This window comes from Thalassophryne amazonica, chromosome 9, assembly GCF_902500255.1.
Source record: "Thalassophryne amazonica chromosome 9, fThaAma1.1, whole genome shotgun sequence".
In the NCBI taxonomy this organism is placed as follows: domain Eukaryota; kingdom Metazoa; phylum Chordata; class Actinopteri; order Batrachoidiformes; family Batrachoididae; genus Thalassophryne; species Thalassophryne amazonica.
In genome coordinates this window covers 26,585,938-26,608,236 of record NC_047111.1, presented here as the reverse complement: position 1 = coordinate 26,608,236, position 22,299 = coordinate 26,585,938, and the positions used below count along the sequence as shown (strand labels likewise).

Sequence of the window (22,299 nt, the reverse complement as noted above, 5' to 3'; positions counted from 1 at the left end):
ATATAAAGCACCTTGGGGCAACTGTTTGTTGTGATTTGGCGCTATATAAAAAAATTGATTGATTGATTGATTGATTTAGACTGGTTTGTGAACAATATTTGAGGGAAATGGTGATATTGTGTATGCGGAAAAAATTTTAGATCTTTGAGTTCATCTCATACAAAATGGGAGCAAAACCAAAAGTGTTGCATTTATATTTTTGTTGAGTATACTTTTGTTGAGTGCATTTAGCAGGATGACTTATTGGAGATGCTTTGCTACGTGTATGAACAGAGATTGACAGAACTGTTCTGCAGCTCTCACGTGTCTCTTGTCATTTAAGGTGACTTTTCAAAACATTTTTAAGCCTGGTGGGAAGCCAGTGCAAAACCGAGTGCCTGCTGTGCTGATGAAAATTAGGAGAAACCCTGCTTTGTTTCCAGGGCTTCAAAGTTAAACATACTGTACCATTATCTCGATTACATTAGCTTCTCTCAGTTCTGTCTTTGCAGCTTCATAAACAGTAGTTATATCTGTAGCCTGACATTTCAACATGCATATACTTTGCAGATACATCTGTAAAACATTCCAGTTACCACTGGCAACTCTACAATCTGCTGTGTACAAAGAAAAGACAGGACTGTGCAGACCTGGGGTCAAAAGATCCAACAGAACCTCGGGAGCATAGCTACGGAATTGATGAATTTGGAGGCATGAGAAAGAAATGTGACCTTGTCAACCATTAAGAGAGGGTTCCATCACCATGACCTCAAAGGCAATGCGGGAAGCTCGAAAAACATGCTGCTAGTCATCGATTTTCAGGATCCTGTGCTGCACATCTGAAAGAATTAATTTTCTACTGGCAGTTTAGAAGAGTCTTCCAAGATTGAAAAACATTCTATGCCAGTGAGTGATGGGAGAAAATACATGGTAATTCGCTGTTACTTACCATGTTAGCCAGTCAGTATTTATTAATTCGTGCAGCAATGAAGTTCTGCACCTCATTCTCATTGAAGTTAATTCCACATAAAGTTAACACGAATTGAACAGGTAGTATTCCTGTTAGGGATGGGCGATATGGCCTAAAATTCATACTGTACTATATATTGCAGCCTCATGCAATAATGTTATACAGTGGGGTAAAAAAGTATTTAGTCAGTTCCTGATTGTGAACGTTCTCCTACTTAGAAAGATGAGAGAGGTCTGTAATTTTCAACATAGGTACACTTCAACTGTGAGAGACAAAATGAGAAAATAAAGAAATCCAGGAAATCACATTGTAGGATTTTTAAAGAATTTATTTGTAAATTATGGTGGAAAATAAGTATTTGGTCACCCACAAACAAGCAAGGTTTCTGGCTCTCACAGACATGTGAAGTTCTTCTGTCCTCCACCTGTTACCTGTATTAATGGCATCTGTTAGAACTCGTTATCTGTATAAAAGACACCTATCCACAGCCTCAAACAGTCAGACTCCAAACTCAACCATGGCCAAACCAAAGAGCTGTTGAAGGACACCAGGAAGAACATTGTAGATGTGCACCAGGCTGGGAAGAGTGAATCTACAATAGTCAAGCAGGTTGGTGTGAATAAATCAACTGTGGGAGCAATTGTAAGAAAATGGAAGACATACAAGACCACTGATAATCTCCCTCGATCTGGGGCTCCACACAAGATGTCACCCCGTGGGGTCAAAATAATCATGAGAACGGTGAACAAAAATCCCAGAACTACAGTACATGTTGGGACCTGATGAATGACCTACAGAGAGCTGGGACCAAAGTAACAAAGGCTAAACACTACGCAGAGAGGGACTCAAATCCTGCAGTGCCAGGTGTGTCCCCCTGCTTAAGCCAGTACATGTCCAGGCCCACCTGAAGTTTGCCAGAGAGCATATGGATGATCCAGAAGAGGATTGGAAGAATATCATGTGGTCAGATGAAACCAAAATAGAACATTTTGGTAAAAACTCAACTTGTCGTGTTTGGAGGAAGAATAATGCTGGGTTGCATTCCGAGAACACCATATCTACTGTGAAGCATGGGGGTGGAAACATCATGCTTTGGGGCTGTTTTTCTGCAAAGGGGACAGGACGACTGATCCGTGTTAAGGGAAGAATGAACGTGGCCATGTATCGTGAGATTTTAAGCTAAAGTCTCCTTCCATCAGTGAGATCATTGAAGATGCAATGTGGCTGGGTCTTCCAACATGACAATGATCCCAAACACACCACGCAGGCAACAAAGAAGTGGCTCCGTAAAAAGCATTTCAAGGTACTGGAGTGGCCAAGCCAGTCTCCAGACCTCAACCCCATAGAAAATTTGTTGAGGGAGTTGAAAGTCCATGTTGCCCAGCAACAGCCCCAAAACATCACTGCTCTAGAGGTGATCTGCATGTGGAGGAATGGGCCGAAATACCAGCTACAGTGTGTGCAAACCTGGTGAAGACTTACAGGAAACGTTTGACCTCTGTCATTACCAACAAAGAATATGTTACAAAGTATTGAGTTGAACTTTTGTTATTGACCAAATACTTACAGGTATTTTTCACCATAATTTACAAATAAATTCTTTAAAAATCCTACAATGTGATTTCCTAGATTTTTTTCTCATTTTGTCTCTCATAATTGAAGTGTACCGATGTTGAAAATTACAGACCTCTCTCATCTTTCTAGGTAGGAGAACTTGAACAATCAGGGACTGACTAAATACTTTTTACCCCACTGTACGTCACAATATATAAATTATAATAGAACTGTATTAGAACAGGTTACATAGACCATCAGGAAAGATAAACTGCTGTTTATCCAACTCTTTACAAGCTGGACCAAATCTATCTTCATATGCCAGCAACTTCTGTGCTGTGTGAGAGGTTCTTCTCCAAAACTGGAGAGCAGCACAGTGGATTTGTTTTGTGTGAGTGTGCGTGCGCGTGTACGTGCACAAGCATACGAGCATGCACGTACTCACGCATGAGCGTACCCACGTGTGCCTGTGCGATCACGTGTGCGCACGTGCACGGGGACGTACGTGTACACACGCACGTGTTCATGTGTGTGATAGTGCAATGGAACCAAACGTATGGAACCAAATTTGCACTCCAAATGGAACCAAGCTGCACTCTAAATGCAGTGCAACACAAATGGGAAGAATTAATCCATGTCATGTGACATACAAAGCACCAATCAAATGACAAGGATCCACTCATCCATTATATAAACATCAATAACTAATAATGGTGTAATGGACCATTCTTGATCCATGACTGATATGGATCTTTTCCCATGGTTCTGCATGGATTCATTGTTAATTGTTTATAAAATAGTGTGAAATGCAGATTCATGGTCACAGATCATAATTTTATCAATAATAAACTGCATAGGTCTTGTTGTAAAGTTGCAGTGAAATCCAGGTGTGAGTGGAGAGAGAGCTGTTTCAATAAACAGCCTCTGCCCTTGTTTTCCCCTTTTTGTGGTTTTCCGTCTGCTTCGGCTTTGATTTATTAGTATTTTCATCATGATTTATTCTGTCATGTTTTTCTTGTCACTTTGTTCTTATGATTCACTAGTTATTTTATTTTCATCATATGGTTATTTTCTGTTTTGATTTGTCACTTTGTTTTCTTTGTTACTTTTTACTTTGGCCTTCCATTCTGTTCTAGTTGTTTTCAGTCATTGTTTATTTAGTTATCACTTGTTCCTCTTGGTTATAATATTTGTTGTACTATTATGTCAGGATTTGTTTTGGTTATTGTTTGTTCACTGCTTTTTCTTATGGTTTGTCTTACTGCTTTGTTTTCTTTAGTCAGTTTGTGTTTAATGTCATTTTAGTATTTTGCTCCATGTCTCGTGTTCAAGTCCGTGTTGCCAGTTCATGTTTAGTTTAGTTCTCATGTTCATGTTTGATTCCTGTTCGGTAATATTATATTCAGTCGTAGCTTTGTACTTATTTCTGTTTCACTCCACATCCTTCACTTGTGCTCCTGTCCTAGTCCGCTCTCACGCCCAGTCAGTTATGTTCACTTCATGCCCTGCCTTTATGTTTTTCCCTCACTTTGATTGAGTCGGTTTTGTTTCCATTCACTCACGCTCTTGCACCTGCTCCCGTGTCTTTGTCTATTACATCACGCCAATTCCCTTCACTCCCTTCCTCACACTTTTGCCCCTGTCTTACTCTTTAGCCAGAAGCCACACCCCCTTCTAGATTGTTCCTCATATGCACCTTGTTAACTCCTGCCTTATTTAAACACCTCCCAGCCACCACTTACCTGCCAGTTTGTCATTGTGTGTACACATCCTAGCGCTTGTTTTCAGTCCTGTTTTGCCTTGCCGTGTTTTTTGAATTCTGCTCTGTTTTTGACTACTCCTTTTGCCTCATCCCTGAAGTCAGTGTTTGCTTGTGCTCCGAACCCTGCCTGAATCTGACTGCATTTTTGACTGACCCTGTTTGTACAACCCCTGGCAAAAATTATGGAATCACTGGCCTCGGAGGATGTTCATTCAATTGTTTAATTTTGTAGAAAAAAGCAGACATGACACAAAACTAAAGTCATTTCAAATGGCAACTTTCTGGCTTTAAGAAACACTATAAGAAATCAGGAAAAAAAATTGTGGCAGTCAGTAACGGTGACTTTTTAGACCAAGCAGAGGGAAAAAAATATGGACTCACTCAATTCTGAGGAATAAATTATGGAATCACCCTGTAAATTTTTATCCCCAAAACTAACACCTGCATCAAATCAGATCTGCTCGTTAGTCTGCATCTAAAAAGGAGTGATCACACCTTGGAGAGCTGTTGCACCAAGTGGACTGACATGAATCATGGCTCCAACACGAGAGATGTCAATTGAAACAAAGGAGAGGATTATCAAACTTGTAAAAGAGGGTAAATCATCACGCAATGTTGCAAAAGATGTTGGTTGTTCACAGTCTGCTGTGTCTAAACTCTGGACCAAATACAAACAACATGGGAAGGTTGTTAAAGGCAAACATACTGGTAGACCAAGGAAGACGTCAAAGCGTCAAGACAGAAAACTTAAAGCAGTATGTCTCAAAAATCGAAAATGAACAACAAAACAAATGAGGAACGAATGGGAGGAAACTGGAGTCAACGTCTATGACCGAACTGTAAGAAACCGCCTAAAGGAAATGGAATTTACATACAGAAAAGCTAAACGAAAGCCATCATTAACACCTAAACAGAAAAAACAAGGTTACAATGGGCTAAGGAAAAGCAATCGTGGACTGTGGATGAGTGGATGAAAGTCATATTCAGTGATGAATCTCGAATCTGCATTGGGCAAGGTGATGATGCTGGAACTTTTGTTTGGTGCCGTTCCAATGAGATTTATAAAGATGACTGCCTGAAGAGAACATGTAAATTTCCACTGTCACTGATTATATGGGGCTGCATGTCAGGTAAAGGCACTGGGGAGATTGTTGTCATTACATCATCAATAAATGCACAAGTTTACGTTGATATTTTGGACACTTTTCTTATCCCATCGATTGAAAGGATGTTTGGGGATGATGAAATCATTTTTCAAGATGATAATGCATCTTGCCATAGAGCAAAAACTGTGAAAACATTCCTTGCAAAAAGACACATAAGGTCAATGTCATGGCCTGCAAATAGTCCGGATCTCAATCCAATTGAAAATCTTTGGTGGAAGTTGAAGAAAATGGTCCATGACAAGGCTCCAACCTGCAAAGCTGATCTGGCAACAGCAATCAGAGAAAGTTGGAGCCAGATTGATGAAGAGTACTGTTTGTCACTCATTAAGTCCATGCCTCAGAGACTGCAAGCTGTTATAAAAGCCAGAGGTGGTGCAACAAAATACTAGTGATGTGTTGGAGCGTTCTTTTGTTTTTCATGATTCCATAATTTTTTCCTCAAAATTGAGTGATTTCCCTCTGCTTGGTCTAAAAAAGTAACCGTTACTGACTGCCACAATTTTTTTTCCTGATTTCTTATAGTGTTTCTTAAAGTCAGAAAGTTGCCATTTGAAATGACTTTAGTTTTGTGTCATGTCTGTGATCTGCTTTTTTTCTACAAAATGAAACAACTGAATGAGCATCCTCCAAAGCCGGTGATTCCATAATTTTTGCCAGGGGTTGTACCTCCACTCCGCTGATTGATCACCAGTGTACCGAATCTCACCCTGAAATAAAGATGACTACTGCTTTTACACAGAAACCTGATCTGGGAGTCTGCATTGCGGGTCCAGCTGCTTCGGGTGGCTGGCACGCGCCTGTCATGACAGTAGACAGTGTGAATATGCTACCAATTGTTCTAGGTTGTTCTTGTCATTATTTTGGCCTGATCAGGGCGTTGAGGCCATTTTCCCCCCTTTCTGTTGTTCTCTTTCTGCCCCAGCTTTGATTTATTAGTTGTTTATTTTCATCATGGTTTATTCTCTGTTATGTTTTACGTTGTCACTTTGTTTTCTTTACTATTTACTTTGGCCTTTTGTTTTGTTGTAGCTTTCTTCAGTCAGTTGTGTTTTCATTTATTGTCCATTAATTTATCACTTGTTTATCTAGTTCCTCTCATTTGTAATATTTGTTGTGCTGTAATGTCAGGATTTGTTTTCTGTTATTGTTTAGTCACTGCTTTTCTTATTTTTTTTTTTACTGCCTTGTTTTCTTAAGTCAGTTTCTGTTTAATTTAGTTGTAGTATTTATCTCTGTTTTCTCATGTAGTTTTCATTAGGTTCTCCCTTGTTTATTTTACTATTGTCACCAGTTTAGTTTTGCTTTAGTATTTATGCTCCATTTTCCCATGTTCTTGCCCAGTTCGTGGTTGTGTTATTCTGTCCTCAGTCTCTGTTTTACCTTTGTTCATCATTGTCTGTTTCCCTCACGCCCCTCCGAGTACGTTCCCACTCCACAGCACTGCACCTGCTATTGTCTTTGTCTCACACTTTGATTCTGTCCGCTCTGTTTTTTTTTTTTCACTCTCACTCTTGGCACCTGCTCATGCATCTCTGTATCCTACATCACTTCACTTTGTACACTCTCTTCCTCCCCATCTTGCACAGTGTTTAATCTTTGTTCACTAGCCATGCCCCTGTCTAGATTGTTCCTCACTGCACCTTGTTAACTCCTGTCCTATTTAACCACCTCCCTGCCACCACCTTTCCTGCCAGTTTGTAGTCATTTCTACACATCCTAGCTCTTGTTTCCTGTCCTGTTTTATCTTGCCGTGTTTTTTAAAATCTGCTCTGTTTTTGACTACACCTTCTGCCTCATTCCTGAATACTGTCTTTGCTCATGCCATGAACCTCTGCTTGATTATGACTGCGTATTTGCCTATCCCTGTTTGTACCTTTGCTCCACTGACCTGACAACCTGTGTACCAAACATGAGCCTGAATTAAAGATGACGACTTCTGTTACACCTAAGCCTGGTCTGGGAGTCTGCATAGAGGGTTCACCCTCTTTGGGTGCCTGGCACCCTCCCGGCTTGTCAGTTCTATTTTGTTTTAAAATATTGTTCACACATTGGATACCTTTAGGACCGTAACCAAACGTTCCTTGTTTTCATTGTGCTTTAAGTTATTTTTCACCACGGAAATTGAAGTCATATTTGTGTCACTTTTTTTCTGTGCCGATCCAAATAATGATTCTTTCAGAGACATTATTGTTCTTTAATTTGACACAAAATAAATAGATCCTCATCATTTCATTTTTGGATCCTATGGCATTCATGATTTGGCTCATTGTATGGGTGACTTCACCAGCGTTGCATTATTGGTACTATTTACCGTGCATTTTTCTCCCCTCTGTTTTGAACTATTGCATGGCTCAACTGTGGGTCAACTGAGGTGCTTGCTGTCCGGAGTCAATTGCTGAGTCTGGCTGTGCTAACTGAGATGTTGATTCCCAAGATAGTACTAAACAAATCTGGCTGATTGGCCACTTGAAAGTCCAAGATGGCCACCTAATTGACCTACCAAAAAATTACTTTTTGCATAGAAATGCTCCTGACAGAATGGATCTGTTTTACAGCATCAGGGAAATCCAAGATGGTGCCTAATTTCACAATGGCTGCCAAATTGAGCCCAAAATCTTTTTTCCTAACAAAATGTTGTTACTTCTTCGATTTGTGTGAACTTGGTGTCAAATTGTAGGTTTTCTGGCATGTTGGATTAAATTTTTCATGTTCCAGCAACAACATCTCTTAGTGGCCAGCAGATATCAAAAAATACAACACAATATATTTGACATTTAACACCTTTTTAATCGGGCTACATGCAGTAGTTTCAAGAGATGAACACATGCTGGGTGGAACTCATTAATACGAAATGTAAAAAACTTCACTCTGATTTGGCACATGAAATATATTAAATACCATGAATAGCAAATAAAGTGTAACTAAATGGAGTTTGACATCAATATCATTTTAATCAATCAAATTGGAGCATTTGTATGTAAAAATTGATGTTTGACAGGTGTTTGCTGTTTGGTGGCCATCTTGGAAAATTATTGTAATCTTGAACTTTCAAGTGGCCAATCAGCCAAATATGCTGAGTAATATCATGCGACTCACCATGTTGTTGCTTCTACCACCAAATGCATGATTTTTCTACGATCTTCTCCACTAAGAGGCATTAGCTAAGGTGCATTATATCTCTGGCCATTTTGAAGTATTTGGCTCACCATATTTGGGCCTTTCTGCCATCGTCTCTGCCAGTGTGATGACGTGGGAAACATTCAGACTCAGTAATGCTAACATTTTACCTGTTGACGCCATGGTGATAATCGGTGTGAGACCTGCGTTGTGATCTGGCTTCACGTTCGTGTCATTGATGTTGTTACGGACGTGCACCCTACCGTGTGTGTGTGTGTGCGCACGTGTTTTATTGTGTCCTGATCTCAGGGTGTGACTCATCACCATGACGCAATGCCGAGCAGTGATGATTAGCTCATCCCTCAGATGCTGCATGTGATTGGTTACTTCCTCAGGTGCAGAGCTGCTTCACGCTTTGTGTGAAGAAGAAGGGAAAACTGAGATCTGAAGGTGTGACGTTGTTTCCACATTATTCTGTGGACTTGTTATTTTTTTATGACTACAGCTCTCTGCATTCACATCATGACAGTCATTTGTGATTCTTCAGCAAAATAAAATCCCAGCTTATCAGTTTGTACATAAGTCTTAGTAACCTGGAATCGGGAGAAAATGAAGAACACATATTTGGAATTTATTATATTTTAATGTGGCAGTCCTGTGCATGCAGTTTCTGCATGGAAGGAAATTGAGATAAATCAGGAGAAACAGAAGTTGGCATCCTTTGTTTTCTCTTAGTCTGTGTGTGCCTTGGTGAAGTGCCGTCTCAGCCACAAGCCAGTGTGCTTGTTTGTCCTTTTTGCGCTCTGCTGTCAGGCAGTGCTATGGAAACAGGAGTGAAGATGAAACACACAGGAACTGTTCATTTGACAGTGGATGCAACACAGACTCTGTGGACCTTTTGATCAAATCGGGGTGTCAGATATCATCTAATTAACTGCTAACAGCCGGCCCACAATCTAATACGGAGCTGAATATAGACGAGTCCTGCTGCTGCAAATCACATTGTTGGTCAGGTCACACTGATGTCAATAACTGATGTTTTTGTTCTTGTGGTAGCAGGTGGTCGTAGGCAGTCAGACAACATCGCCCACGTATTCAACAGGACAAACCGTTTCGCTGACAGTGGAATCAAACAAAATCCACTTTTCTGCAATCTGTCTTTAAAGAGCAAATTATACAAATTGCCTTCTCACAATTACCCCCGCAGACAGAAACCTGAGCTGACAATATGCAGTAATTGAAGAAAATTATTTTGCATTGAAAAGAAAAAAGCCTCAAAACAGATGTGGCAGGTAGGAGATATTTTGTATTGTCTGCACGTTTAGGTCCCTGGCTTGCATCCGACGCAGCGTTGGTCCACAGTGCTGTACAGGTGTCATTGCCAGTTTCCACTCCTAAAATTCAGCAGCGTGTTCCTAAAATTGCAATTTACCTGCAGTCATTTTTGTACGCATGGGCATGTTGGTCTAAAAGGGTCTAGTGGTAGAGCTGGAATGTCCACATCATCCATCCAAAGTAAATGTTTGTGCCTGAGATCAGTGGTTCTCATCCCTGGTCGCAGGTTCTACCTGACTGACATATTTTCTGTCTCTCCACAAATCGACCACAAGCTGATTCAGGTGTGCTCTGCTCAACCAATCAAGAACTAACAAACACCTGAATCAGCCAATCAGTTGTGGGTAGAGCAGCTAGAGGTATCACGATAAGTTCCCAGAGGCTTTAGGTCAAGCACTATGTTTCTTTATCTTGGGTGTTATGTTGTCATGTTCACAGTGCACATACACCCTGATTACCTGTCACCTGCAGCAGTGTATTCAACTCAGCTCACATAGAAGTGTGTGTGTGTGTGAGACGTGTTACTGGCAACCATTGGTGTGCACTTGGTGTCATTTAAGGTGTTGGGCTTCCTGGTCAGTGTTTTATCGACTTTTTCTCTGACCCCCCCCCCCCCCCCCCCCACACACACACACACACACACACACCTTTTATTATGCATTTAGAGTTTTTGAGCAACCTGGTGCTTTCCAGCCTCTCATACAGAAGGTGTGTGCATGGTATGTGCGTAGCATGTTAGCGAGAAGACCATGCAAAGATAGAGGTTCAGTGGCGAGTGTTTTGGATCTTACCAAACTCTTGCAACACCTTGACCAGCAGCAGTAAACTAAACATGAGTTCACACTTATCAGAAATACAAAGCTTCATCTAACTACTGCACTGCTTCACCTCAGGGAGCTTTGGTGGCCACTTTCCACTGTATGCTTTGACAGGTTTGCTCTAATATATTCGCTTGCAGAAACCTTTTTTGGTCTTGTACTGGTGCATGTGTGTGTATGTGTGTTTGTTTGTGGTGCACACTCCGGCTTTGAGGTGATGATTGGTGCACTCGGATCGATTTTATGTCAGGACACGCAAAGGCGGATAAACCTTTGCACGCACTGCCCACTTCTACTTTCAGTTTACATGTGCTGCATTATGATGACGAGGACTTGGACGTGTCCTGTTCTGGGGTTTAGATTGTCTTTACAGATAGGAAGATGTGAAGAATGGAACAGGCACAGACATAATCTCAAATGACTGAATGAAAGTATGTTTGGCAGTACTTCTTATAATTACAACATGGGAGAACATTGTTTTTTCTTTTGATATTGCTATTTTTAACTTGATTTATTTTGATGGCAGTAGGCGCCTCCTTGATTCATCGCTAAATGTTCTCTGTGGGGAGACACGTTGTTGAACAGCTGTGCACAAAACCAAATGCAAGTCTCTTTTTGCTTTCATCTGTAAAATCCCACGGCAAATGTGATTTCCCGCATTTGACCTGCCACAGTCCCCTCGCAGGGAGGTGCAGTCCTTTATATGCTTATGGCCAGGCGGCTGTGTTTCATGAGATCAGGCGAGAGCCCTAATTTATTATACCTTCACGAGCAGCATTGTTAAAGAGCTACTCCTGAAGAAAAGCCCCAGGAGTATCTCTGGGAGTCAGGGAGGCAGACAAAGGTGGAGGGCGGCAGTGATGGAGGATGGTAGGGAGGCGGCACACAATGCAGAGTGTCGGAGGAGCTGCTGGGTCGGCAGGGCGCTTCAACCTCTGCATTCTTTGTTTGTCTTTCTGCTGCCAGAGCCCATTTGTGGATTAAAGCAGTAGCAGTTGTGAACGATGCTCTGTATGACTTATGGATATGGTAGGAGTGAGTCCTCACACTGCACATGAATTATATATATTTCTCAGAAAGCTTGTTTTTACCATTGACATTAACGTGGAGTGAAACCTCGGCTATGATGATATAAAGGATGCCTGATATGTGTCTTTTCTTGTTCGACACACCATATCTGAATGTGAGATGGTGGTGAAAAGCAGCACATGCTTTTTGCACAGCCTGATTATGTCTTTGGAATGGATAGCAATGGCTGTGCAGACTGACAGCTGTCTGACTTTATCTGGCAGGCTAGTCTGCATAATGCACTGCTGTGCCGCTTTAATATCACGCTGCTAGTGCAAAATAATTTTTCTGCTGCGCTGACAAAAATAGAAACAGAAACTCTGAGGCTTTTTGTCCTGGTTACAGGACAGAATTAGATGAAAGTGTAATGCTCCTTGTTTTGTGGACACTGTTGTTGCTTTGTGGTTCCTACAACGTGCTGTTTGACAGTTTGGAGTGTTTGTGCTGCTTCAACTTGTAAAACATAAAAATAAATACATGGAATAAAATGAAACTGAATAAATAAATGCTACAAATCTACAGCCTTCACTGATTCCCTTCTGGCATCGTTGCATGTGGTCAATAAGAGAGTTTTAATGAACGCTTCAAGCAATTTGTGTAATCTGGAGTAAGTTCTTCTCATTTTTAATTTAATGCCAACAGTGTCAGTGCTACTGTTTCCCTTTGTAATTAACATGAGTAAAGGTTTGATACATGGAGTTTTCTGCTGTTGAAGTGCAAAAGATGAAAGAGCAAGTTCCAAATTAATGGTTTAATTTCTTCAGCACTTTTTGATGAAGTCCAAAGCTAAGCAACAGGTAGGCTGCGCTGAGCCACAGTGCCCTGTGCAAACATTAATAAACCTACCACTGGCAAATGATGCTTTTCTGCAGAAGCCTTCTACAAAGTACAGTGCAGTGATTGTCCCCTTTAACATTATGACCCCAAAGTCTTCTCAGAGTCACTATGCCTAACACACATACCAAGTTTGGTGACAGTAAGGCAAATAAGAAAGACATCATCATTACACTCACAGCATTTTTACAAAGTATGCTCCAGTGACCTTTAACCTTTTTGCACCAAAATCAGCATACTTATTGGGGTCGATATTCTCAAGATGTGTTTGGTGACAGTCATGCAATTAAAAATGAAGTTAATTGCGCTCACAAGAATTTTGCAAAGTATACTCCTCAGACCAGGCAGCACAGTGGATTAGTGGTTAGCACTGTTGCCTCACAGCGAGAAGGTTGTGGGTTCAATTCCTGTGGCCTTTCTGTGTGGAGTTTGCATGTTCTCCCCGTGTGTGCGTGGGTTTCCTCCGGGTGCTCTGGTTTCCTCCCACATCCAAAGGCATGCGGGTTAGGTGGATTGGAGTCTTTAAATTGTCCGTAGGTGTGTATGTGGGTATGTCTGTGTTTCTTTGTCTGTTTGTCTGTCAGACTGGCGTCCTGTCATGGGTGTACCCCACCTTGCGCTCTATGGCTGCTGGGATAGGCTCCAGCCCCCCGCGACCCTTAATTGGACTAAGCAGTAGAAGATGAATGAATGAATGACTCCACAGACCTTGACTTGTGACCGTTTGACTTCAGAGTCAAGAGCCTTCTTGGGGTCACCATGCTTGACACACATACCATGTTTGGTAACAATCAGGTAATTAGGAAAGATGCTATTGCACTCACAATAGTTTGTATACAGTATGCTCCAGTGACCTTGGTGTCAAGAGGCTTCTTGGGGTCAGTATAACTAACGCGCATAGCAGGTTTGATGACACATGCAGTTACAAAAGAAGCTACCTTACTCAAAAGATTTTTACAAAGCATGCGCTTTTGACCTGTCATGGTCTGTATAGGACATAAGAACAAAAACGGCAACGCATTTAACCTGGGATGTTTGATCCATAGTCTGTTGTCATGTTACACTTGAAACTTGCTTTAGTCAGTACGTTAGAGCCTTAAGTAGGTGGGGCTACATGGCCACAAAATCGAGGCGTGAGTTCCAAAACTGTAGGAATTCTTGTGCAAAGATCGTAGTGGTGCATGAAGGCATAAGAAATACAGCTAAACTTTGCCAGACAAAGATATTTTACAAACTTATGTTTTCTGTTATTACCGACTACACCTGAGTATAGGTAAGTCCCATGACACGACTGCTTGTGCACGTCCACCTTACAACTCAGCTCCATGCTGTCTGTACTCTATTGCCATACATTTCCAAAGCTGTTATTACAACATATTCTCATGAAGATAACATGTCAAAACTGTCTTCTGCTGAAGATTTCATTAGGATTTTCATTAGGATTTTTTTCATTAGGATTCATTTATGGCATGGCTTTATGTTGCAGAGGAGAACCAGGAGTCTTCTGTTCAGAGAACAGTAGGTCCCCATCACTGCATGTTGTAACCACATGTCCACTGTCATCTACTTTTGCCCCATTTATATCACGCATGCATATGATGTCTATGCTTTTGCCAGAGCAATGAGGGGAGCGGTGTGCATCACACACGGAGCATTATGCTTCACGGAGGTGTACACCTCACGGAGCTGTACACCTCATGGAGTTGTGTGCCTCATACAGCCTTGCATCTCATGGAGCCGTGCTCGTCCCCCCGCACACCACTACTGCAGACTGCTCACATGTGTACTGCCTACTTTGGTCAGTTTTTACCCCACTCCAATTAAATTGCTCAGCATTTGCTCCAAAACATCCTGCATTGTATTTTAATTTTTAGCTTAAACTGTAGCCTAGTATCAAAATAACTGAGCAGCCAAATCCACATTCAAGCAGAATTGATTTATTTCAAGTTGCATGGAATAAAAAACAAAGCATCTGTAAAATTAACATACAATATGCATATTTCTCCCCTAACTGCACAAATGATCTAGAATTAGGGGTCTCCAAATGGTTCAAAATGCTGCAGCCAGACTTTTGACACTAAGCAGAAAGTTCGACCACATTACACCCATCTCTTCACTGGCTTCCTGTCCCGGTGAGATCAGATTTTAAGGTTCTGCTACTAACCTATAAAATTATTCATGGACTGGCACCTCCCTACCTAGCTGACCTAATTAAACCTTACATACCGGCCCGGGCTTTACGTTCTCAGGGTGTAGGACTACTTTGTGTCCCTAAGGTGAATAAGAAGTCTGCGGGTCACAGAGCTTTCTCTTATCGTGCCCCTGTTCTGTGGAATGATCTCCCTGTGTCAATAAAACAGTCAGATTCTGTGGAGATTTTCAAGTCCAGACTTAAGAGGCACTTATTTTCCCTTTCATATGGCTAGCATACTGGTACAGTTTTGTTTTACGGTTTTTACTCTTTTAATTCATTTATTAGTAATTGGAGCGGGCTGCGGCCTCAACTTCACCTAAATTCTGCGTCTTTTAGTGAAGTTTAGGGCTAGTGGCCGGCGATCACCTTAGTACTTCTCTGTTTTTGTTGTTGTTTAATGCTGGCAAATTATACAAATTATACAATATTTTTTGTCTTTCTGATGCCTGATTCTGTTTTTTCTCTCTGTTTAAGGTGCAGCTCCATCCAGAGATGGGAGTTGTATTTGTGTGGTCTGCTTGAGATTTCTTCCTCAGAGGGAGATTTTCCTTACCACTATTGCTCTGGGTGTTGGTAAGGTTAGACCTTACCTGTGTGAAAGCTTTGAGGCAACTCTGTTGTGATTTGGCGCTATATAAATGAAAATAAATTGAAAATTGAAATTGAAATTATTCATGTTTTGTGGCTCATGATGAGGCCCGTCAGCCATGGTCTCTTTGTGGGAGGCATTGTAACAGCGAGCCAGCCAGTTAAAGCAAAGCAACAACATTATTCAGTCCAGATAGTTTGGAAGAATAAACTGAATTAATTTCCCTTTTTCTTCTGAAATATAAACTGAAAAGTTAAAGCATGCTGATCTACATTTGTGTTGTGTCACTGTCCCTGTATGAGATCAGGCCATTGCATGCAAGTATAGGCAGACAACACCACCAGCCTTTTACAAAAGTTGGCATTTTTTATGAATTAGTGGAAAATTCTGTGAATGAGATGTGCGCTGAATAACCACGCCGCTTATGATTGTTTCAAATATATAGGGATCTCACCAGGATCTTTTAGCAGAGTTAATGGGATGGGAAAAATCATCTTAAAAAGCTGGGGGTTTGAGGGCTGCTTCAGTGGTGCCCTGGTGGGGAGCCTGGGTGGGCAAAGCCCCCCCCTGAAGCTTATGCATTATGGCTTATAAAGGGCCTTCTTTGTCCATCTTATTATACCATATAGCTCTAGAATGAAGTTAAGTAGACCACAATATTTTTACCTTTTGACATACCATGTTTACAAAATATTGGACAATCAGGTACTTAAGCTCACAGTAACACCCAAATAATGAGCTCACAACATTTATTGAAACTAAAACAGTTACATGTACATTTCTATCATAGATTTGATGAAAGAATGATCAGGCAAGAATGTCAATTCTTCTTTTATTCATCTTGGCCCAGTTGTTGCAAGCTGACTTAAAGCTGAATGTTTGTGCCTCATCTCTTTCAATAGAAATCATAAAGAGGTTACCCAGGGTTTCTTCTTTCAGTCTGTTTTGGAGGGGGGTCTTGATGCTCTTCATAGTGGAAAAGCCCGGTTCACAGTCTGAAAATATAAGCTGAAACCTCAACCTTGGGCTGATAGTCATTTAATAAGTTTTTTTTTTCAAGATGCTAATCATGTTGTCCTCAACCTCATTTTCTTCAAGTCAGTGGTATATTAACACCAGGTATAGTATAATATAATACCAGGGTAAATAAAATAAATCATATGTGAAACTGTTGTTAGTTAAGTAAAGTTGAAAAGATATTCAAAGATTTGACCTTCCGGAATCAATAACTTCAAAACAAATCTCCATTTTAAATCAAATGACACCTCTTTCCAAACGTTGTTGTGGGCTGGGGTGTTTGGCTGGTTTGATTTTTGTTTTCTGTTTCTCCCACCAGGTGGTATGCATTCAGGACTGAGTGGCTGAGCATCAGGACCTCACCCTGAACACCTGAGGCTTGTTATCACGTGCAGGTCATCAGGACTCACAGCTGTGGTGTATTTTGTCTTAATCAGAGATTGCTGCATTTAAACCTTGAATGCACAGTGTGTGATTGCCAGAGACTCGACCTTGTGAACAGACGTGTGAGATCGACGTCAGGAGAACAATCTCACCATCACGGACGCAGAGACCGCTCCAGGTTTGACGCCACAGTCTGTGAAGGAGGATTGGGTGAGGTCTCACGCTCTTCAGCACACTTCCTGAGGTAATTTGGTTTTGGTGACTTTTATGAAGTAATGACAGTGGATTTGGTGTCCCTCACACCTTGTGTTAGTGAGCTGTCACGTTATGCTAATTGTCTAATCAGCTTCTGCTGCAGTGGAGATTTGAACTGAATTGTTCCGTGCCTGCAGGGTAAGAAGCTGATGTATAGATTTAAGCCAGGAAGTGTTTGCTGATTGCGTGCACCTTTGAGTTGTGTCTCTCTGTGTGGAGTTGGACTCACCTCATGTTTTCTTTCTTCACAGACTCGGTTTGTCACGGCCAGCTGGGGGGTGTCGGCAGGGTCCCTGGGTCCGAACTACTGTTGCTCCGGACCGTTTGCGCTGTTGAGAGCGCGCCGTGTTTTCACCTCACCAGACCGCGGACATTTTTGGTTGTTTAGCACTACACTGTTATGTTTATTAAATTCTGTTATCTTTTGAACCGTGCTCTGCTTATTTTATGCTGGCTCCTTTCAAACGCTGGGTCGGTACTCCGACCGCGTCCGAAACATAACACATTGTTATACAGACAACAAACTAAAACCGACCAAAACCTTTGTTTTCCCCCAAGTACAAACAGAGGGAGTTCATTGATGTCTCATGTAAGTTTGGTGGCACTACATGATATTAATAAAATGTTTTTGAGATTTTATTCAAATTTATAACAATAAAAAAATCCCTGAAATTATATAACAGCATCTTTTTACAATCTCAGTGCTGTAGTACAACCAGAGGGAGTTCATTGATGTGTGATGTGAGTTTGGTGGCACTACAAACCATAAATGTGACGCTGTTGAGTGTTTATCAAAGCATTTCTTTTCACCGTGGTAATTTGTTGACGGTCCTTAAGCTCCGGTCTTGCAGCCAGCTGCATGTCAAGATCATTGTAATTCACAAAGAATGGAGGATGTCTCATTTTGGGGCAAAAAAATGGTTTTGGGTTGTTGTAGTTTGTTTCCTGTATTACAATGTTTGGAAGGTGTCATTTGATGTAAAACGGCAATTTGCTTTGAAGTTATTGATTCCGTAATCTTTGAATATCTTTCCAACTTTACTCAGCAGAGAACTGCAGCATTAGGCAGAGCAATGTTTAATCATTGAAGTCCCACAACAACACATGGAGGATATGATTATTATTATTATTATTGGTTCCTTTACATGAGGGACTGCAACTTCACTGTACAAACTGGCGAAGCAGGAGATATTAATGTTCCAGTCCACACGCCAGAGAAAGTTTGTGTGCTGTCCCATGAAAAAGGCACATTCATGAGGAACTAATTAAAACTGTCCTGTGTGAAACGGCATATGATTCTTGTATCTTGCCCGCAACAATAGAAAAGAGTCCCGGTTAGCGACTTTAATCAGCAGAAAGGTGAGTCATGATTGACATCGTTACATGGCTTTGACAGAGTTTGATGAATAAATTGTGGACCTGCTCCTTATGAATCAGATGCAGTGGGTCCAAATCAACGTAGAGAAATTATTATTTTGGCGTTATATTCCCTCGAAAACAACAAAACAGCCCAATTATAATGTAATTTTTCAGGCAGCAGCGTAAGGGGCGGTTACAAAATTAAACAAACTTAAAATTGACAAAATATTGAAGGAGGTCTGGTGCAACTTAATATGCTGCACAATAAATTAATCCAATGCAGATGACAAGAGATGTAATCCAGTTCATAAAAGCTTCCAGAAAGTATACATTTACACTTTGTCTCACAGTGCTAAAGGGCCTGACTCAGCTCTGTGCCTCACCAGATTAAATCTACTGGATGTAGTAACCTTTGAACACAGGAGCAAATGCTTTTCTATCCAATATTTATTGCTCTTTGAAAGCCAATAAATTGTCATTATATTATTATATCAATGGTATTATCATTATATCAATGGCAAAAATGGTGTTAAAATAATGTCAATTCTAATATTGTGATGTTGTGCTTTCTACAATCAGTTGTCACATATTGGCAAAGGGGGTGAATGGTTTTTCCGGGCGCTGTTTGTTGACATTGCAGGAAGACTGCATATGACTGACAGTGGCTCTCAGCTCAGGCAGCCAGACAGGCTGAGAGGGTTTGGCCTTTATTCTCCACACACCCCTTCTGAGACTTCTAATGTGCTTGGCATGCCTCATGGGCACTCTGCCTCATTGACACTGAACTGAATGTGTGCAGGAAAAGAGCGAACAAAGAGTTTTAAGCAAGAGTGTTTGATGCACAAACTGCTAAATACCCGTTTGGTCTGACGATTATGTTCTAATGTTTTTTGTTTCCCCAAAATTTGACGAACACTCTGGCAATATAGGGTGTATTTGGTCTTTGCGGAGCAACAAGACAGTTGTAGTGGAAACACTGGACACCAATCCTCCTCCATCCCTGACAGCTTTAATAATGTGTTGCCAACTGATGCTCTCAGTAGATGTGACACCAATGTGACACATTAAGAGGACCATGAATGTAATAACACTGTTGCTGTCGTGTCCAATTCACTCGTGTCATCTTATTTTGACAAAGATGGTTTCACATGTTTATGATATCCTTAAATAACACGTGTAGAAATACTGGACTGTTCCCAGTCTGTGGAAAAGCCTCAGCATGTCGACAAATCGATACACAGATAGGAACATAGTTGCATGATTACCATAGTTTTTGTTTATGTGGCTTTGGATATTGGTTGTGGTGTGTAGTACTTAAACTATGGAATAATTATGAAATGTTTACCTTTTACACTTGCACTTTAAGAAAAAAAAGATATCACACAATTTTAATTTTTCCTTTAGAGTTTTTTTTCTTTTTTCCAGGCACGTTGCCTTGGAATAATGTGAGGTGCTTAGAATGCAAAACCTAAAATTATGCAAAGTGCTCATTATTTATGTAATCCTATAATATTGCTGCAAAGCTGAGCTAACCCTCTGGAGTCTTGGGTATTTTTGGGCATTTTTGACTACTGTTGGTTTTACCTTCATAATTTACCTTAAATTAAATTTACCTGTTTGGTGTCATTTTTTTTTTCAGCAGAACCTCACCTGTGTGACGTTACAGTTTTTCTTTCATTCTGACTTACTGCATTAAAACAGTGACCCTAAAATCACCCAAACCCTAAAATTTGAATCAGAAAACATTATTTTTTTTACTGTGAAAACCAGAAATATGAACAATGAACCATTTTTATAACTTAGAAGGCAAAAATAAATTGTAAATTTCAAAAATAAATGTAAAATGTAGCATAAACAAAGTTAAACAACACTTCACATTAAAATGCAGGAAATGTGTTGGGAAAGTGTAGTGACACGGACCCACAACAGGGGGCGTAAATGAACGGACAATAGAGGGAGTTAAATTTGAACACTTTACTGTTGTGAATGTCACAACCACACACAGCAGATTATAGAATAAATACAAGTCAATGAATAAAGGTGTCGTGTGGGCAGGCTCGACGATAGGAGACGTCCGTCTGGAGAAGAACTGGAACCACACGATTTCCACCGCCACTGAACCCGAAGGATACTGGAGCCGCCAGGTCTCGAGTCCCCCAGGTGGCCACCGTCTCAGCGTGTCGGATCTGGTACTGCTGGCGAAGAGCAAAGACAGTCAAGTGTGGGTGTGTGTACACCCCGTAACAACAACAGTGGGAATTCCACCTCTACCTCTAACACACACTCGTGCAGCGTCTGAGTAGCCACTTATCTGGTGGGAAGTAGAACGAAACAGTCGCGGCCCACGCCGGTCCTCTGGGTAGACAGCTGCAATAAAGTAGCTCTTGAAATCACTTATTACAATACGCAGGCAGAGAAAGTTACCTCCAAAGAAGTACGATATCTCGGCGACGTGGTGGAGGTGTCATCCTGCTTTTATCCGGGGTGAAGTGCAGATGATCGGTGACAGCTGTCATAGTTGATGAGTGACAGCTGTCACCTCGGCTGTTCCTGTAAGGCGGCAGCGCCCCCTCGTGCCTGAAGCCCGCACTTCAGGCAGGGCGCCCTCTGGTGGTGGGCCAACAGTACCTCCTCTTCTGGCGGCCCACACAACAGGATCCCCCCTCAACGGGCGCCTCCTGGCGCCCGACCAGGCTTGTCCTGGTGGCGACGGTAAAAATCGGCCAGGAGGGCTGGGTCCAGGATGAAGCCTCTCTTCACCCAGGAGCGTTCTTTGGGTCCATACCCCTCCCAGTCCACCAAATATTGGAAACCCCGGCCCATTCGACGGACATCCAGGAGCCGGCGTACTGTCCAAGCTGGCTCCCCGTCGATGATACGGGCAGGAGGCGGCGCCGGACCGGGTGTACAGAGGGGTGAGGTGTGATGTGGTTTCAACCTTGACACGTGAAAGACTGGATGGATCCGCAGTGAGGCCGGGAGTTGGAGCCTCACTGCGGCGGGACTGAGGACCTTGAGGATCCTGAAGGGCCCTATGTATCGGTCCTTCAGTTTGGGGGAAGCCACCTGGAGGGGTATGTCCCGTGTGGATAACCATACCTCCTGCCCGGGCTGATATGCGGGAGCCGGGGACTGTCGACGGTCTGCATGGGACTTTGCCCTCGTCCGGGCCCTCAACAAGGCCGAACGGGCGGTGCGCCACACCCGACGGCATCTCCGCAGGTGGGCCTGGACCGAGGGTACACCGACCTCTCCCTCCACCACAGGAAACAAAGGGGGCTGGTACCCCAGACACACCTCGAACGGGGTGAGGCCGGTGGCAGAGGACACTTGGCTGTTATGCGCATACTCGATCCAGGCCAGGTGTTCACTCCAAGCCGTCAGGTGTGCAGATGTGGTACATCGCAGGGCCTACTCCAGCTCTTGGTTAGCCCGTTCAGCCTGTCCGTTGGTCTGAGGGTGATACCCAGACGAGAGGCTCACGGTGGCCCCCAGCTCCCGGCAGAAACTTCTCCAAACCTGCGAGGAAAACTGGGGACCACGATCTGAGACGATGTCTGTTGGTATCCCATGCAGACGTACGACATGGTGGACCAGGAGATCTGCTGTCTCCTGGGCCGACGGGAGCTTCGGGAGGGCCACGAAGTGGGCCGCCTTGGAGAACCGGTCCACTATTGTGAGGGTGGTGGTGTGCCCCCGGGACGGCGGGAGGCCCGTGACGAAATCCAGACCACTGTGGGACCAGGGGCGATGAGGCACAGGAAGCGGCTGAAGGAGTCCCTGTGCCTTTTGGTGGTCCGCCTTGCCCCTGGCGCAGGTGGTGCAGGCCTGGATGTAAGCCCAGACGTCAGCCTCCAGGGACGCCCACCAGAAGCACTGCCGGACCACTGCCACGGTC

The 22,299-nt window shown here is 42.4% G+C and overlaps 1 protein-coding gene across 1 annotated transcript in view; it reads left to right on the top strand.

The window, feature by feature from the left end:
- ncam1a (neural cell adhesion molecule 1a) overlaps positions 1-22,299 on the top strand; it is a 947,827-nt gene that overhangs the window by 41,877 nt on the left and 883,651 nt on the right.